General features: G+C 34.9%; 1 pseudogene; it reads left to right on the forward strand.

Moving 5' to 3' along the window:
• Nucleotides 1–7517: 7517 nt before the first annotated feature.
• On the forward strand, nt 7518–8074 carry LOC110195472 (small ribosomal subunit protein eS10 pseudogene; annotated as a pseudogene).
• Nucleotides 8075–11064: the final 2990 nt, after the last annotated feature.

Below are 11064 nucleotides of genomic sequence, written 5' to 3' on the forward strand. Positions count from 1 at the left end.
CTGCCAGAGATCTAGAGCTTTAAGGCTCATAATATTCCTTAGCCTGGAGGTATGTGAATGTGGGATTAAAGTCAGGGACAATGTAAATAACTAGGAAAGAGAGATACAACCATGTTGATTCTTGTAACTGCTTCCTGTGTGTGCACTAAATCAGAGAGGTGGAAGAGCTCTTTTTGTCTTAGCTGCATGATATTTGTTGTATTGTCAAGATGCCTGAGGGCCTTGCCATGTCAGCACCATGGCCAGCAGTCAGCCAATGCCTGGCTGCAATTGGGAAAAGGCAAAAAAATGATTGCACAACATTCTTGATTTTCATTTATTCTTCATGAAGTCCATCTCTGTCATATAATTTCTTCACCATGTTTATGAATTATTTATCCTGGTTTTCCTCACTAGCTCTAGAATGGATACGGAGTAAAATCATTTCTCCATTGGTCATTCTGATTCCTTACTGAACCAAGTCTCTACTTAAACCTAGAGGAGAATCACCAACATAAATCTATTTATTACTGAGACTCATGTATAACAAAGGTGTTAAAGTAGTTTTAAGAGATATTAGAGAAGCATTTAGAAAAGGTATATACTTGTACAATAAAAAAGTACAATATACAATTCTGTTCTCTTTTTGTCTCTGTCTCTCTGCCTGTCTCTGTCTTTGCCTCTGCTTGTCACTATCTCTATGTCTCTCTCTCTGTCTCTCTGTCTCTCTCTGTCTCTCTGTCTCTGTCTCTCTGTCTCTTTTAATTTGACCCATAACATTCAATATTATGTGTAACTTCCCTTCACAATGTGAGCACAAGTGTATGGAGATAAAAAATTAACCCCTACCACAATTCTTCAGAGATTGTTCTCCAGGACATTTATGTCAGCCAATTTTCTGATCCACATTTTGGAGAGGAACAGTTTCTATGGGATTGCTCTTCAATCTCTGTGTTAATATATTGCTATTTGAGGGCTATTTTTTTGTGAGTGGCTAAAACATGTGATTTTTGTACTGGCCAAGTAAAGAATTTTGAAAAACAAAAGTATCACAGGCACTCTGATTCCAGATTCGTGATACGTGGTTTTTAAATATTCAAGATCTGGTTTACAAAACTTTAAATTTGACTCTATTTAAATTTAATTGAGCCTTGTGGAGTGCAAGGCTACTTAGAATAATAAAATTAAATGTGACCAAATTACATAGAAATGCAGGAATTTTGTCTATTATGTATGAATATGAAAATTAATTATTAAATGTAATGCTTTACTAACCATATTTATACTTAAAATAGAAATTATAACCACTGAAAATGAATAATATACTGTTTTAAATTATCTAACTTATGTTTTACTACTGGGTTTCTTTATTTTTTAAGACAAGGTAGGATGGAGGAGTAAGCAGTTGTATTTACATTGGAGTTGTAGGAAAACTATAATGTCAGCAGGTTTGGGTTTAGCTTAAGATCAAAGGTACAGAGGGAAAAGACCTTAATGGTCTTCTACTACCCCTCATTTTACAGATGAGGAAACTGAGACTAAGAGAGATTACATGACTTTCCCAAGTTCATATAGGCAGAACAAGAATTCAAACCCATGTTCTATGAAACACTGGTGGACCTCAAAGGCATCCTCTTAATAGAGTCAAGTTGGATTTTTCTAAGCAAATATCTTGATTAAATACCAACAAACTTCCTAAGAAATAAGATGCTTAGTTTTAAAACAAGATATTAAAAAAAGAACTTCCTAATCATTTAGAAGTGGCCCTGATTACTTTTCTCTGCTTTTTATTACCAATGATTATTTTTCTTAATTTAGAGTTGCCAATGTGTTCTTATCCTATCTAAAAACTCTGAATATATTCATGATCATTCAGGGGGCTCTGCTTATATTCATTCCTACAGCAGGGGTCACTTTATGCTAGGCTAATTACTATTAATGAATGATCACCTATCAGAGAGAGGTGAGAACTTTTCCCTCATCAGATGAGTCTCTAGGGACCTCAGTTTCCTGGTTTTTCAGCCTGTTTTCCTCTACAAAACAAGGAGGTAGACCTTCTTATTTGTCTGAATGGAACCAGAGATCTCATCCCAACATGTCAGTTGGACTGCTCCTGATATAACCAGGGGTCATGCTTTTGACCAATCCTACAGGGTTGATCACATTCCTGGCATGTATATCGTCACTCATTGTGACTATTCTGCCACAGTGAAGGAGTATGGAAACCATTTTCTCCTCTGTAGTGTATATCTTTTTGCAAGAGTCCAGGATAGCAGCAATTCTAAATGTTTTGCATTTTAATCCAGTTTGTCCTCCTGATGGCTGCACTTGCTTTTAATGAGGAAAAAAAATTCTTCTAAATATCACAATATTAATTTTTTAAAAAGTAGCTCCCCTACATTTTTATTTCTGTTTTTTTTCCAGTTACTGTTTTGACATTTTGCTAGGAAACAATCATTTTGGACACATGCAGTGTGCATTTTACATTTTCCCATTATTTGCATTTCTCAGGTATTGAATTCTTGCAATTTGCAATAGCTTCTCAGAATAGCCTGCCACAAAATGAGCTCTGAGGTTTCCTCTCCAAGATACTGATAAGAATTTAGCATATTTTTGGGATGTTTAACCTCACTAGAGCAATCTTACTAGGAATCCCATGACTTGCTACTAATAACTGTGTAATACCTTTTAAAGATTCCTCATAGATATTCAGAACAACTTTGAAGAAGTTCTAAATTCCCTTTTAAAAGGCCTTGGGAGGAGCAAAGTCTACAAAGATTTCTCCATTTATTTTTTCTTTTATTTTGATATTAAAACATAAAAAATTATTCCACTCAATTTATTAATTCCCTTCAATTTATATTTTCCTTTTCTTTAACAACCTTTTCCACAGTGTCCAGAAATATAGGTCAAGTCAACAATGATTGAGATTGAGAGTTGTTGTTCAGCCTTCATTTTTGAATAGGGAAGCAAAATAGCAGAAAACCTAGATCCTGCCTCCAAAGTTCTTACAATCTAATTGAGAAGAAATAACAACAGTAATTAAAAGGCAGTAACAGTGCATAGATGGACAGGATACCTAGAATGGTGAAATCGAAAATGATTGAAGTATTAAAGAAGGTAATAAAATGAAGAAACAAATGTCAGGTAACATGGGTGAGATCTTTGGGGGCCATTGTATAAATAGAGCTTAAGGGGAAGTACTAAGCACAGATAACAAATACTTATTTTTATTTGTCTAATATATGAAATTAAATGTTGACATTTCTGGCTTTCTGTGTATTTATTATCTTCTACTTCAGTAGTGTATAATTTTGCAAATACTAGGAACCTTAATGATTGTTTAACTTAATTTTTTTTCTTTGATTTGTCTTTAATAAGGAAGGAAATGAACATCTTAACATTGAAAATATTCTCAGAAATAGATTCTGATGATAAAGTTAAGCTCTGATTAAAGTCTATGGTCAGTAGACAGTATTTTCCTGCTCTTGCCATTCAACAACAAGCAATTTCCTGTCAAACTGGGAAAACAGGGCAGCAGGATGTTGGGGTGACAGCACAGCAGATCATATCTTCACAAAGAGGAAGATAAAATAACATTTTAAGGAAAATGTGCTTATACACATTAGACATACAATTTCCTAATTAAGATAAAATATTTGTATTTTATTAAGTTATAGTTTTTTAAAGGTTGGGAAAGGCTTTCTTCTACGTTAATATTAAGTGCTTAGTAAATTATACTGAAAGACACATTTTCAATTAGCAATCAGATTACCTCTTAATGTTCTAGGCAACTTGCTCAGATTATAAATATCAGAGAAGATGTTAACTTGCTTTGGTGGAAGAAATTTCCTCATTGGACTTTCCATTTTCCAATGAAACAAAGATCTAGTAGCTATCACTATCACTACCAAAGGAATATTTCAATGGAACTTTATATCACAGATAAGTAGTCCAGAATATATATTGTGAACTATATCTCTTACTAATTTTGAATATTTCAAGACAAAGTTTTGGTTACTTTTCCAATAAACTTGTATATATTATGAAAATTCTGATGATGATTGCTGGGGCCAAGCTAGAGAAGGGGACTTTTGAGGAGAGATGATTACCTTCCTATTCATTAAGTGTCTGGGGTACAGGATTATAGAATGCCTGCACCAGGATCTAAAAGGAAGAATTGGTGGTAATAAGAAAAGTAATATAAAATAAAATGTTTTGCCCAACATAAATTCTGAGGGGCAGCTAGGTGGTGCAGTGGATAGGGCACCAGCCCTGGATTCAGGAGGACTTGAGTTCAAATCCGGCCTCAGACACATAGCACTTATTAGCTGTATGACCCTGGGCAAGTCACTTAACCCATTGCCTAACCAAAAAACAAACAAACTAACTAACATAAATTCTGAGAGTAGAACATCTATTTTGAAGCAAAAGACAATGTTTCTTTTTTTAAATAATGTGACAAACCAAAAGAAGTTCCCTGAACATTTTACATTTACATTTTCAGTTGACCATTAACTACACAAGATTTTTTTCAACTTGTACCTTTGTCAGTACAAAACTCTCATCAAAAGACAAGTATAGAAGAAAGTTTCTAAGTCAGCATCTACAAAGAAAACGGTGATGAGAACTTTCCCTTTCTTGAAGACTTCAAGACAATTTGGAAATAGAGAGACCTACATTCAGGTCTTCCTCAGCTGCTTTAAGCTAAGCTTTGGAAACTTAAATTCAAGTCCAAGGGTCCTGTGCAAAAGACCATCCAGGGCTTCATAGAATGGGCACCTTGGAGAAGAAAATATATTGCAGGAAAAGTAGATGGTGGTCATGAGTTAAGCATGCAGGATAGAATGTAAATAGCCCAAATGCTTGACTGGTATCCTTGTACTTGCAGGAGAAAGTAAGAAAGGCCTCTAGCATGTTGAGTAGATCCCTTATAATAAAATTATGGGAAGACTTAGACAAGAACTTCACCGGACAGCTATGAATGGATTGGTTCTTATCTGTATTGTTTGAAGGAATATCCATAATAATGATATCATAAGTCTATTTTAATATTAAAGAAAGAATGTGTAAAATCCTCTTTTCTTTTTATTTACATATATCTAAAACATAGGACATATGTATAGAATATTTTTTTCCCATTTCTACAAATTCTTATACAAAATCACTGGATTTAAGAGTTGGAGGAAATCTCAGAAGCAATCTGTTTTATTGTTATAATGATCAATATAAATATGGAGAGGATACTTACCAAAATAATTGAAGGAATTATGAAAGTCTTTCAGGCAATACTTTGCAGCAGACTATATTTTTATAGCCACAGAAGAGGCTAAAAGTTTTAGGGAATACAATATCCTATTGATTTGTTGTTGTTGTTGTTGTTGTTGTTAATTGAGCACCAAAAAGGGCAGGAGGAGAGGAAGTCTTCACTTTGCTAAAATATGAATGGGAGATACTTTGTTGGAGGAGACCCTCTATTTTGATGAAGGGTCTCCTCCAACAAAGTATCTCCCATTCATATTTTAAAATAATATGGGGGAGCAGGGGAAGAAGGAAAGCTGAGATGGCAGAATAAGAGAAGCTTATTACCTGAGCTCTCCTCAATTCCCCTCCAAACATTAAAATAATGTCTCAAAATGAATTATGAAGCAGCAGAACCAACAGAAGGACAGGGTAAAATAATTTTCAAGCTCAAGACAATTTAGAAGGTCAAAAGGAAAGGTCTGTCTCACTGGAGTGAGAGTAAAGTGCAGTCCAACAAGCTTTACCAACTCAGGCCACTCCACAGCAAACCAGCAGCAGAACTTGGAGGGGGGTGACTGAATGGGCTGTGGAAGCAATTTCTGGAGCTCTCAGCTCACAGATTGTTAGGGGGTCAGACAATTGGTCAGAAGGATATTAGAGGGGACACCTTGCTGGCACTGAGAGCAGGACTCTGTTGCATTGCCCATAGGCAATTCCAGGTCACAGTTCCAGAGTGAGGAAAAAACATTAGCAGAAACAGGGACACTGGACACTGTTCCAGGGTGGAAAAGAGCACTACAAGTTACTCACAAACCAGAACACAGGCCCAGAGAGCAGTAACTACACCTCTCCTTAGATCATAACATATTGGAAGAACTAAAAACTTACAGACCCTCAAAAGGAGTACTGAAAACAGCAGAAAAAAAAGAAAAAAACTTAGGATATACATCCTCCAAACTAGGAGCAGAGTCCAATTTTAACATAAATTTAAACATCAAGAAATAGTCTGGGAAAATGAGCAAAAACAAAAAACAATAAAACCCGACCATAGAAAGTTATTATGGGGATGGAGAAGATCAAAACACAAATTCAGAAGAAGACAACAATGCAAAAACAGCTACATGCAAAGCCTCAAAGGAAAATGTGAATTAGTCTCAAGCCCTAAAAGAGTTCAAAAAGGATTTTTTAAAAAATGTTTATTCATTTTGAACTTTAATATAAAAAAGAACATTTCCATGCACATAGCACAACACAAGAGGAGGATTTAATATAACACCATGAAATTCCATTTCACACTATTTACTTAAAAAAAAAACCAACTATGCAATAAATACTACACACCATTTTCAAAGCTACCTGATTTTCTGTGCTTCCTTCCAAGTTTTATTTCACTCTCTGCTATGCACTTTTTTGTCACTCCCTCCCCAACCCACTGTAGAGAAGGTTATCATTAGACACAAATATCTGTGTTTGTATGTATGTGTATATATACCACATTTTACATACTTCTCTTTATTAATTATTTTTCTGCATGTAGATAGCATCTTCCTTTCTAGTTGATCTATTTACAATACTCAAAATGACTTATTCATTTAATTGGTTCTTAGAAAAATATTGCTGTCACTGTGTACAACCTTCTTTTGGTTCTGCTCATTTCACCCTTCATTATTCCATGCAAGTCTTTCCATTTTTTTTTTCTAAAATCAACCAGCTCATCATTTCTTATAGCACAGCAGTATTCCATTACAATCATATGCCACAACTTGTTTGTCCATTCCCCTATTGACAGGCATATCCTCAATTTCCAGTTCCTTGCCACCACAAAGAGAGCTGCTATAAATCCTTTAGAACATATAAGTTGTTTTTTCTTTTATTTTTCCTAAATAACTTGGGAAATACACCTAATAGTGGTTTTGCTGAGTGAAAGAGAATATGCAGTTGAGTAACTCTTCGGGTGTAATTTCAGATTGCTCTCCAAGATGATTAGATAAGTCCACAGTTTAAAAAGAATTTTTAAAATCAGACAGAGGAAAAATTAGAAAAAGAAGTGAGAGTGATACAAGAAAATAATGAAAAAGAGTCAATAGCTTAGTAAAAGAGGCAACAAAAACACTGAAGAAAATAACACCTTAAAATATAGAATAGGCCAAATGGTAAAGTAAGCCCAAAAAAAAATGAAGAGAAGAACTCTTTTTTAAAAAATGGCCAAATGGAAAAGGAGGTACCAAAGCTCACTGAAGAAAATAATTCTGGCCTTTCTATCCTGGGCTCTGTGTAGAGCAGCACCTGTAGCAGCCGTCAAGATGTTGATGCCCAAGAAGAACCGTATTGCCATCTATGAACTCCTCTTTAAGGAGGGAGTGATGGTAGCCAAGAAGGATGTCCACATGCCAAAGCACCCTGAGCTGGCAGACAAGAATGTGCCCAATCTCCATGTCATGAAGGCCATGCAGTCTCTAAAGTCCAGTGGCTATGTTAAGGAGCAGTTTGCATGGAGGCATTTCTACTGGTACCTCACCAGTGAGGGCATTCAGTACCTCCAGGATTACCTTCACCTGCCCCCTGAGATCGTGCCTGTCACACTCCACAGAAGTTGTCCTGAGACAGGAAGGCCAAGGCCCAAAGGTCTGGAGGGTGAGCAACCTGCCCAGCTTACTCAAGGTGAAGCTGACAGAGACACATACAGACAAAGTGCTGCTCCCCCTGGTGCTGACAAGAAGGCCGAGGCTGGGGCTGGGTCAGCAACAGAATTCCAATTTAGAGGTGGATTTGGTCATGGACATGGTCAACCTCCTGAATAAAAACTGTAGAGATATGTTTCATATTGAATAAAATTTGGGAAAAAAATAAAAATAAAGAATTCTTTAAAAATTAGCATTGGTCAAGTGGAAGCTAATTACTCCATGAGAAATCAAGAAAAAATAAAGTAAAATTTTAAAAATGGAAAAGAAATATAAGAAAATGTAAAATATTTCATCAGGAAAATAGCTGACCTAGAAAATAGATCCAGGAGAAATAATTTAAGAATTATTGGATGACCTAAAGGCCATGATTATCATTCAAGAAATTATCAAGGAAAATTGCCCTAATATCCCAGAACCATTGTGTAATATAAAATCCACATGTAAGAAAGAATTCACAAATCACCTCCCGAAAGAAATCCCAAAATGAAAATTTCCAGGAATATGATTGCTAAATTCCAGAGCTCCCAGGTCAAAAAGGAAATATTACAAGTTGCCAGAAAGAAATAATTCAAAAATTGTGTAGCCAGTCAGGTTAACACAACATTTAGCAGTTTTGTGCATAGGGATCAGGGGTATTGGAATATGATATTCCAGAGGGCAAAGGAACTAGGATTATAACCAAGAATCACCTACCCAGCAAAAATTCAGTACAGTCCTTCAGGAGGAAAAATTGATATTTAATGAGAGGAGTTTCAAGCATCCCTGATAACAAGAGCAGAGGTGAATAGAAATTTTGAATTTCAAATGTTGATCTCAAGAAAGGCACAAAAAGGTAAACAAGAAAGAGAAATCATAAGGGATTCAAAAAAGTAAACTGTTCGTATTCTTCATGGGAAGATGATACTTTTAGCTCCTAAGAACTTTATCATTATAAGGGCAGTTAGAAGGATTACAGACAGAAGGCATAAGTGTGAGTTGATATGATGAGATGGGATACAAAAAAAAAATAAAATAAAATGAAGGGGTGAGAAAGAGGGATGCACTGGTGAAAAACAAGGGGAAGGAAGAGGTAGAATGAGGTTAATTACCTCACAAAAGAGGTGAAAAAGAGCTTCTATAGTGGGGAGCAAATGGGAGTGGTGGTAGGCAATATTTAAAGCTTACTTTCATGGGAATTGGCTGAAAGAGAGAATAACACATACATTCATTTGTGTATAGAAATTTATTTTGCCCTACAGGGAAGTAGGAAGGGGGGGTAAGAAAAAGGAGTGTGGATTGGGAGAAGAAGTGGTCAGAAGCAAAACACTTTAGAGGAGGAACACATTGAAAGGAGAGAGAGAAGAAGCAGAGTGGAAAAGTATGATGGAAGGAAATATGCAATAATCATAACTATGAATGTAAATGGGATGAATTCAACCATAAAATGGAACTGGATAGCAGAGTGGATTGCATGATTTAGACATAAAGGATTATACCTTTAGCAAATTAAGGAAACAGAATATTTTACCTGTCAGATATATGGATAAGAGGAGAATTTATGACCAAACAAGAAATAGAGAGTGCTACAAGATCTAAAATGATAATTTTTACTACATTAAAGTAGAAAGTTTTTGCACAAATGAAACCAAATGAAACTATGATTAGAAGAAAAGCAGAAAACTAAGGGAAATTATTTTACAGCAGGCCTCTCTGACAAAGCGTCATTTATGAAATGCATAGAGAACTGAGTCAAATTTATTCAAATAAAAGTCATTCCCCAATTGATAAATGGTCAAAGAATATGAACAGGCAGTTTTCAGAAGAAGAAATTAAAGCTCGCTGTAGTCTTATGAAATAAATGCTCCAAATCACTGTTGACTAGAGAAATGGAAATTAAAACAACTCTGAGATATTGTCCCATACCTATCAGATTGACTAACATGACAGAAAAGGAAAATGATCAATGTTGGAGGGGATGTGGGAAAAATTGGACACTAATGCATTATTGATGGAGTTATGAACTGATCTAACCATTCTAGAAAGCAATTTACAACTATGTTTAAATAGATATAAAACTATGTATATCCTTTGACCCAGCAATATCACTACTAGGTCTGTATCCCAAAGATTTTAAAAGAGAGAAAGAAAAAGAAAGAAAGAGAAAGAAAGAAAGAAAGAAAGAAAGAAAGAAAGAAAGAAAGAAAGAAAGAAAGAAAGAAAGAAAGAAAAAGAAATATACCCATATATACAAAAATATAGCAGCTCTTTTTTTTTTGGTGACAAAGAATTGGACATTGAAGGGATGCCAACCAACTGGGGAATGACTGAATAAGTTGTGGTATGTGATTGTGATGAAATACTATTGTGCTAATGAATCGGATGCTTTCTTAAAAACCTGGAAAGACTTTAATGAAATGAAGTAAAATGAAGTGAACAGAACCAGAACATAGTACATAGTAATTACAATATTGTAAGATGACCACTTGTGAATGGCTTAGCTGTTCTCAGCAATATAATGATCTAAGACAATTCCAAAAGACTCATGATGAAAAGTGCTATTCACCTCCAAAGAAAAACATGATGGAATCTGAATGAAGATCAAAGGCTATTTTTAAAATTTTATTTTTCTTGTTTTTTTTGTTCTTTTTTTTTTCACAACATGACTACTGTGGAAACGTGTTTTACATGACTGCACTTGTATAACTTATATCAAATTTCTTGCCTTCTCAATGAATGGGAGGGAAGGAAGGGCATTTGGAACTCAAAATTTTAAAAAGAAAATATAAAAATTGTTTTTATATATAATTGGAAAAAATAAAATACTAAATTTTGAAACATAAAACAAAATCATATGACTTTTTCAACACTCCTACCTGATGGTGTTTTAATATGTCACTTAATATTGGTAATAGAGAGGTATAATATTGTTATGATTATATTGAGCATCAGAACACTAAAATCTCTTCAGTGAGAGCCAGAGTTGCTCAAAAAGAATAGTTTACTAATCTACACAGGAAAAACAAGTAGATGAAGAGTGCATATTGCTTGCATTAGGGAACACAGGTGGGTGCACGTCATTAAGTTATGCTATCATGACATATATCTTGGATAGGAACTGCAGAAGGGTATTGAGCTAGGATAAGATTTCAGTAGGAAGAAAACAAGTATTTCTCTATTA

The sequence above is a fragment of the Phascolarctos cinereus genome, unplaced genomic scaffold, assembly GCF_003287225.1.
Source record: "Phascolarctos cinereus isolate Bilbo 61053 unplaced genomic scaffold, phaCin_HiC Scaffold_4;HRSCAF=312, whole genome shotgun sequence".
Lineage (NCBI taxonomy): Eukaryota > Metazoa > Chordata > Mammalia > Diprotodontia > Phascolarctidae > Phascolarctos > Phascolarctos cinereus.